The following is an 8241-nucleotide window of genomic DNA, read 5'->3' as shown; positions in this document are numbered from 1 at the left end:
AGATACATGCAGGCCGACACACTGTTACATAATAAATACATCTTTTTTTTAAAAAGAAAAGAAAAGAAAAATGCGGATTCTGAATGCTTAGTGCTTATTTGTTTATTGTGGATTGTTTGGTGTGGTGTGTGTGTGGTGTGTGTGTGTGTGTCCGTGTGGTGTTTGACTGTTTTCACTAATCTTTCATAAAAAATAAGCTGCAGTAGATCATTTTACCGAGCGAGTAAGCCAAGCCCTTGAGGCACAGTAAGATGCCTGGGACCTTAGAAACAATGGGCACAGCATATTGAGGACATATCTCGTTCTCTTAACCCTATACCTTCCTTTCATAGTCCCCTGTCCCTGCCCACCAGACAGCAAGGAGCATCTCTTAGCAGCTGTCAGTCCAGGAGACCAGCCAATGGGACTAGACTCTCACTTTTGGTCGTGAGCTCCTGAGAAGAAGCCTGTTAGCATGCTCAGCTCAGTGCCCACAGCTCAGTCCCCACAGTGCCACACGTGAACAGGGTTTTGTTCTCCTGTAAAGCTTGTGGATACGGACAGAGAAACCGGGGATAGTTTTTAAACACTAAAAGAGCTTTGCTGGGCAGTTGTGGTGCCATGCCTTTAATCCCACCACTCTGGAGGCAGAGGCAAGGGAATTACTGAATTTGCGGCCAGCCTGGTCTACAGAGGAAGTTTCCCAGGGCAGTTAGACTACACAGAGAGACCCCTATTCAGAAACAAAAACCAAAAACAGCAGCAACAAAAAGAGTAGAGGCTTTAAGGATAGTAATTATCATTGGTGTATTGCATCGATGTATGTGCAGTCTATTTCTGTGTCATGTGTACAGCAGGCCCAGAACCAGTGCATTCCCTGGAGCTGGAGTTTTACATGCAGTTGTGAGTCAGCTGCATTGATCCTGGGAGCCAAATCCTGGTTCTCCAAGCCATCATCATCCCGTGTTCTTATTTGATGGTTGTGTTGGGTTGACTTTTCCAAGGAAGACATCTCACATATCACTTCATCCCAGGATAGGGCACCAGTAGGTCAAAGAAGAAATGATCCTGTTGTCTTAATTGTTGGAGTCATTGAAATATTGGATGGCCAATGGGACGCAGGGATGCGGAATGGGGAATGGGTTACTATTTCTTATTGATGACAAAATTCTGACAGAACAACCAAGGGAAGGAGGGTTTCTTTTGGCTCACCGTGAAGAAGGGGGTGCAGCCCATCGAGGGGGCAGGAAGGCACGGCAAACAGGAGGGTGAGGTGCCAGTCACATGGCGTCTGTTGTCAGGGAAGCAAGAGAGAGGCCAATACTGGTGTCAAGCTTGTCTTTCTATTTTCAGGACCCAAGCTATTGTACGGGTGGCCAATTTGGGTCTCTCCTTCTCTCTGAAACTTCACTCTTAGGAACACACCGAGATTGTGCCTCCTGGTCACTTTATGTTTGTCGAGTTGGCTGTTGATATGAACTGTCACAGGAGGCCTACTTACCGAAAGAAGTTCATTTTGACTTAGAGTTCTGGAAGCTGAAGTGCTTACAAAGCATGGTTGTGGCCGCATCTGGCCTTCAGCCTGGACTTCCAAATCTACCAGCGGTAGCGGAGGTCAGAAGACAGGAGCTGCCTGTGTCGGCAAGCGGTATATCAGTAGCTCCGCACCTCACCTTACTACTGCCCCGCGTGATCGTACTGAAACCACCATTCCTTAGGAAATGGCGAAAACACCAGGGCCCGTCGGTTACCTCCAGGCCTGCTTGAACAATCGCCAGCCTTTAAGTAATGCCAAACTACTGCTTCTGGCGTTTCGTTTCAGCTCTGTTATGCTTCTTCGTTTCTCATCCACTGCTTCGCCACCTTCTCTCCTGGGTGTTTTCAAACTCTTTTGTCTCTACCCAACCCTAAATGTGCTTCATTCGGCCTCCTCTAAGCGTTCCTCAGAAGATCCGTTCTTCCTCAGATGCCGTAACTACCTTACAATGTGTCTACGTGCTCGTTCGATCTGTGCAATTCCCAACATCTCAAATTAGGTTTCTAAGACTAAACCTCCTCTGTCCTCTAGTCTCCTTCACCTTCATTCTTCCACCGCTTTACCTGCACCCCCCCTTTTTCGATGCTTCCAGTTAGAAGTAAGTAGACTCCACCCCCCAAAATCATACATCCTGATACCGGGTAACTCTTCACTTATGCTGTCTTTTCTTGTACCCAGTTATAAAACCAAGTCCCTTTGATTCTCCCTTCTTAATTGTTCTCAGATTTATTCCGTCTTGCCCTCCAGTAAAGCACCAAAGAAGCCCCAAAGCAAACTGTGTCTAGCTTTTACCTTTAAGTCTTGGTTTTCCTACCATTTTTCATTCTAAGGAAAAATGTTAGGCTGTCCTGTTGCAGAGCATGTACTTCCCAGCTAAAGTGATAAAGGGTCCAGGCATGATGGTTACACATTGAATCAAGCCCCAGGAGGCTCCACAGTTGGATCGTGATCGTTAGGTCAGCATAAGATACATTACCAGACTCTGTCTCGTGATAATAAATAATAAATAAGGTAAGGGGAAGATGAGGTATATAGGCCATCGCTGAACATCTGGTAGTAATAGCATGGCAAACTAAAAAGATCAAAAAAGGCTAAGGCGATGAAATTTAGGGAAAAATCAAATCTTGACAAAATGAGTCCAGGACAACCAAGGGTACACAGAGAAACCCTGCCGTCCTGCCCCCCACCCCCACCAGAAGAAAGAAAAAAAAAAAGAGAGAGGACGGTATGGCCATACAGAGAGACTACAAATGGTACATGGCAGGCACAGCTAATTGGCTACTTTGACCTCAGCATAAAGTATAAATGGTAGATTAATAGAATGTCCGACTTTTTCATGTCAAATTTGAGAGTAGAGGCCAGCAAGGTAGCTCAGCGGATAAAGATGCGTACCACCAAGCCTGGAAGTTGAGTCCCAGGGATGCTACTGGAAGGAGAGAGCAAGTTCCTGAACATTGTCCTCTGACCTCAACACTCACATCATAGCACACATATGTACACAAAACACAACACGCATATACACATACAAGCAATGATTGTAATTAAAACAGTTTTAAATCTGGGCGTGGTCAGTGAGGAAGGGCCAAAGCTTTGGAAGTGGGGGTAGCTCACGGGAAGAGTGCTGGCTTAACAGTATGAAACCCCAGCCTCATTCCAAGCGATTAAATTGGATATAGTGGTGCTTGCCTAGGACGTCAGCACTAGGAAGATAGAAGCAGGGCTCAGAAGTTTAAGGCAGGCAGGCTGGGGTACTTGAGATCCTATCTTGGGAAGGAACGAAAGAAAGTAATTTGGGTGAGTTTTTTTATTTGTTTTGGGTTGTGTCTTAATATGTAGCCCTGGCTAGCTGGCCTGGAACTCCCTTTGTAGACAGGGCCAGCCTCCAACTCACAGACATCCTCCTGACTCTGCCTACCAAGTGTTTGGATTAAAGGTCTACACCACCACGTGAGGTCAAACGTTTTAAAATATATCCACTGGGGATTGTTTAACCAGATTTACTAAAGTGAGATTTAGGTATGCAGTTCCATGAGTTGTCACAAATGTTTGCAGTCATGTAAACAACATAAAGTTAACGTGACAGAGCTATCTTTTTTGTCTTTTTAATCAACCCTATCCTACCTCTTCCACAAGCATTGATCCGTTCTCAGTCCCTGCAGATTTGCTTTTTATAGGACTTCCTATAAATGAGAGAATATAGCCTCACATGTCTGTCGTCTTTCACTCAGTCTACGTAGAAGAGGGCCTGTTTTAGAAAGGTTTCATTCAGCTTCTGTGTGTGTGCAGCTGGGGGTGTAAGAGGCAGACAACAGATGGGCTAGCAAATCACTGCAGTGTTAAGAGTGAACTGCCGAGAGTGGTGAGGCAGGTGCTGGGAGAAGAAGGAAAATTCAGGAAACTCCTGGGTATAACAATGCAAAAAATTAAGCAGAGAAGGGGGAAAAGGGAAGAGGGAAGAGAGCTCAAGAATGTGAGATTTGAAGAAGAAACATTCAAGGGATAAGAAAGTCCAATGGGAGTCAAAGAGAGATGAGCCTGCTCAATGAGGAGGGTTAGGGCCAGGAGTGGTGGCACACACCTGTAATCCCAGCTCTCAGGAGGCAGAAGCAGGCAGATCTCTGTGAGTTCGAGGCCAGCCTGGTCTACAAAGCGAGCCTAGGACAGCTAAGGTTACACAGAGAAACCCTGTCTCAGGAAAAAAAAAATAGAGGAGGTTTAGGGCCCTCTGTGGCCTCAGTGTGTGACGGTCCCTGACGTGGACATTGCTAGGATGAAGGTGTGGTGAGGTGGAGTATGAGGCTATAATCTGATATTCATTTTATGGAGCAAGATAGGAACGTCTGAGTTACTACAGATGAGAGGCAAGCATTGGACAGGGGACTGATGTGGGGTTCAGTAGAAGAAAGGCTGCCAAGTTTGGGTGGTAGCGGTCAGTAATGAGAAGGGGCATGTGTGTGTGTGTGTGTGTGTGTGGTGTGTGTGTGTAGTAAGGGTCTCATTATGTTTTAGATTAACCTGGAACTACTAGGCTCAAGAATTTCTCAATTTCTCCTTCCTTCATTTCCTATGAGTAGCGGGGACTACAAGCACACACTGACTTTGCTCAATTTATTCCCCGCCCGCCCCCCGGTGCTGTTAAAGTTGACTCCAAGTGTGAGGCTATTGGAGATAATTAGGTTTGGGTCATATGGGTAAGGGTACCATGTGGGACTAGTTCTCTTAGGACAGACACTGGAAACCTCACTGCCTCCCTCTTTTCCATGTGATGATCCAAAAAGAGGGGGCACTCCACACGCCAGGACGAGGCCCCTCACTGCAGCTCAACCAAGCTGGCCCCTGATTGAGGCTTTTGTTGTGTAAGCTACACAGACTGTGTATTTTGTCTCAGCATTCCCAGATAACTGTCACACCCAGAGAGACCAGGAATGGGGCATCCATTCCAGGCCTTCACAGGGAGATCACAAAAGCTCCCCCAGAAAACGGAATGATGGCAAGAGTAGAGGAAAGTTAGTCACAGTGCAGCAAGGATAAAAATTGAAGAAATATTTGGAAAGTTTCAAGGTGAAATTCTGTATCTTCTTAGGTTGTCTGCAGAGGGGCTGCATGATATGGGGGCAGTGATCTTTTAGTTTTCCAAAAATGACCATTTAGAATTGGAGGTTCTTTTAACAGCTGGTTCCTCACCTGGTCTTTCTATATGCAAAGCAGGGCGGCATGCAGGTTGCTGTTCAAGCTCCATCTAACCACTCAATCATTGTGCGACCCTGATCAACTTCGTGCGCCTGTAACACAGGGGCAGTACAGTTTCCTGTCTCATAGGGCTTTTGTTTGTTTGTTTGGGGTTTTGTTTTGTTTTTTGTTTTGTTTTTCGAGACAAGGTTTCTTTGTGTAGCCTTAGCTGTCCTTGACTCTCTTTGTAGACCAGGCTGGCCTCTAACTCACAGAAATCCTCCTACCTCTGCCTCCCAGAGTACTGGGATTGCAGGTGTGCACCACCACGACCAGCTTTATAGGATTATTTGTGGACTGAGTGTGTTAATATGTATAAATTGTGCATGCCTTTACAGAGTGAGTTCCAGGACAGCCAGAGCTGTTACACAGAGAAACCCTGTCGATAAACCAAACAACAAACAAACAAACAAACAAAAACAAAACAAAACAAAAACAGAAAAAAAACAAAACAAACAGAAAGGAAAACCAAAAAGTGCGAGAATTGAGCCCCGATCGTCATAACGGAAGAATCGTTTGACCTCAGCATTTAATGCCAACCTGGGTAACATTAGTGATACCTCCAAACAGTAATAATATCAAATTGATTGATTAGCTAAATATTAAAATCCTCACTGGGTGTGAGGAGGCAGAGGCAGGTAGATCTCTGTGAGTTCTAGACCAACCTGGTCTACAAAGTGAATCCAGGACAACTAAGGCTACACAGAGAAACCCTGCATAAATAAATTTCTCAAAAGGCTTGACTCACAGTGAGGACTCCTATCAGGAACATGCATATGTGTGTGTGTGTGTGTGTGTGTGTGTGTGTGGTGTGTGGTGTAGCAGTAGTAGTAGTAGTGAGGGTTTTATGTATGTATGTTAGTGCATAGTAAGGATTTCATTGTTGTGTGACACACATATACATATGTATCTGTGTGTGCACTTGTGTGTATGTGCATATGTGTGTGTGTGTGTGTGTGTGTGTGTGTGTGTGTGTGTGTGCGTGTGTGTGTGTGTACATACGTGCTGTACTGGAGCCAGAACTTCACTTCTACTAAAACAAGATTCTATTACTGAGCTATATCCCCAGCGCATGAACATCTTAGGACCCATGTTTGCACTTTACCCTCCTAAAACCATCTGCTGAAGCAGAACGCCTATTAAGGAGCATTAATGTTCACAAATAAAATCAGTCAACACCTGTACATACCTGTCTCTGTGCTAGACCCCTTACATACATGACCTTGCTCATTTCAATACAATAAGTCATGTATGATCTATACACACACAGACACGCACAGCGCACATACCTTATTGGAAAAAATGGAGACATTGGCCTTGCTTCTAAACCTTCCAAGGCCAGTGGAGCTGCAGTCTGTTCTCACTCCTTCCCTCCTGCTGGGTGGGCACCACATATGGAGCTACTTCCCAGTAGTTTCTAGACTGGAGAGCACCCCAAGAATTAGAAGTCAAAGAACGTTAGTGGTAACGTTCATTGAATGTGAAAAATGCATTTCTCAAGTTCTGGGGGTGGAAGGGGAAAACCACATTCTAAAGACTGTCTGATAACCCAGGCGCTTATGCAACCCTGGCCTCAAAACTGACCTAATTGTTTTCTTCCATCTCAGCTGACTGCCTTGTGTACATCTTTTGTTTCCCCTAGAGTTTCCAGATGATGTTTAATCCAGTTACCAAAGAAAAAGGCGGACCCAGGGGCCCAGAGCCAACTCGGTATGGAGACTGGGAGCGGAAAGGGCGCTGCATTGACTTTTAAGTCACACGCTCTTTAGCTGCAGAGTCAGCTCCTGAGTTCTGCACCCTGTAGGTCCTGTAATTTCCATTCTATGTTTTAAACTACCTGTGAAGAACAATGCTGCTCTAGATTAGGAGAATGGAAACACTTTCCACTAGCACACGTTAACTTTAATGTAAGTGTGTTGGAGCAGAGACTGTGCTGGGAGCTGCAAGCCTTTGCCATGATCTTTCTGTATTTAATCAGTTGCTTATAAAATGCACATGCAAATAAAAACTTCTTAAAGAATTTCTTTAGATTTATTATTTTATTTTATGAGTGTTTTTCTTGCATGTAAGTATGGGCTTGGTGGCAGTGAAGGCCAGAAGAGGGCATCAGATCCCCTGGAACTGGAGCTGTGGGTAGTCATGAGCCACCATGTGGGAGCTGGTACCTGAAGCCAGGTCCCCTACAAGAGCAACAAGTGCTCTAACCCTCTGTGCCATCTCTTCATGCCCCAAGGTTTGTTTTTATTATTTCTAACTATATTATATATGTATGTCTACATATGCACATGTAAGTGCAATTGCCTCGGAGGCCAGAAGAGGGCGATAGGTTTTCTGGAGCCAGAGTTACAAGCTGTCATGAGCCCTCTGACCTGGGTGCCAGGAACAAACTTAGGTCTTCTGCACAAGCAATTCTGTCTTCTAACCACATAGTAATCTCCCCAGCCCCAAGAAACTACCTTTTATATGATTGTCCCTGTGGTTAGGTGGGCTGGTTAGTTTTGGTCAACTTTACATAAGCTAGGGTCATCTTGGAAGCCAGAACCTCAGGCAATACAATGCTTCTATCAGACTGACCTACATGCAAGTCTGTGGAGCATCTTCCTGATGACTGATGTGGAGAGCCCAGCCTGCCGTAGGCAGCACCACCATTGGCTATTGCTTTCCTCTGCTTCAGTCACTGTCTCCAGGAACTATCTTCACTTCGGCTCTGATTCCCCTTCATGGTGGACTGTGATCTGTGAAATGAAGTAAACCTTTTCCTCCCTAAGTGGCTTTCCAGTCAGTGTTTTATTAAAGCAACAGAAACCAATTGAGACAAATGTGTGTTTGTGTGTATTTGCATGTGTGTCTGTATGTGTGTGTCTGTGCATGTGTGCTTGCATGTGTACATGCGTGTTTTTGTGTCTGTGTGTATGTGTGTGTGTGTGTGTGTGTGTGTGTGTGTGTTTAGGGGGCATGTGATATGTATGGAGGTCAGAGGATAGCTGCAGGAGTTA

The sequence above is a fragment of the Acomys russatus genome, chromosome 11, assembly GCF_903995435.1.
Source record: "Acomys russatus chromosome 11, mAcoRus1.1, whole genome shotgun sequence".
Lineage (NCBI taxonomy): Eukaryota > Metazoa > Chordata > Mammalia > Rodentia > Muridae > Acomys > Acomys russatus.
This window is presented reverse-complemented; position numbering follows the sequence as displayed.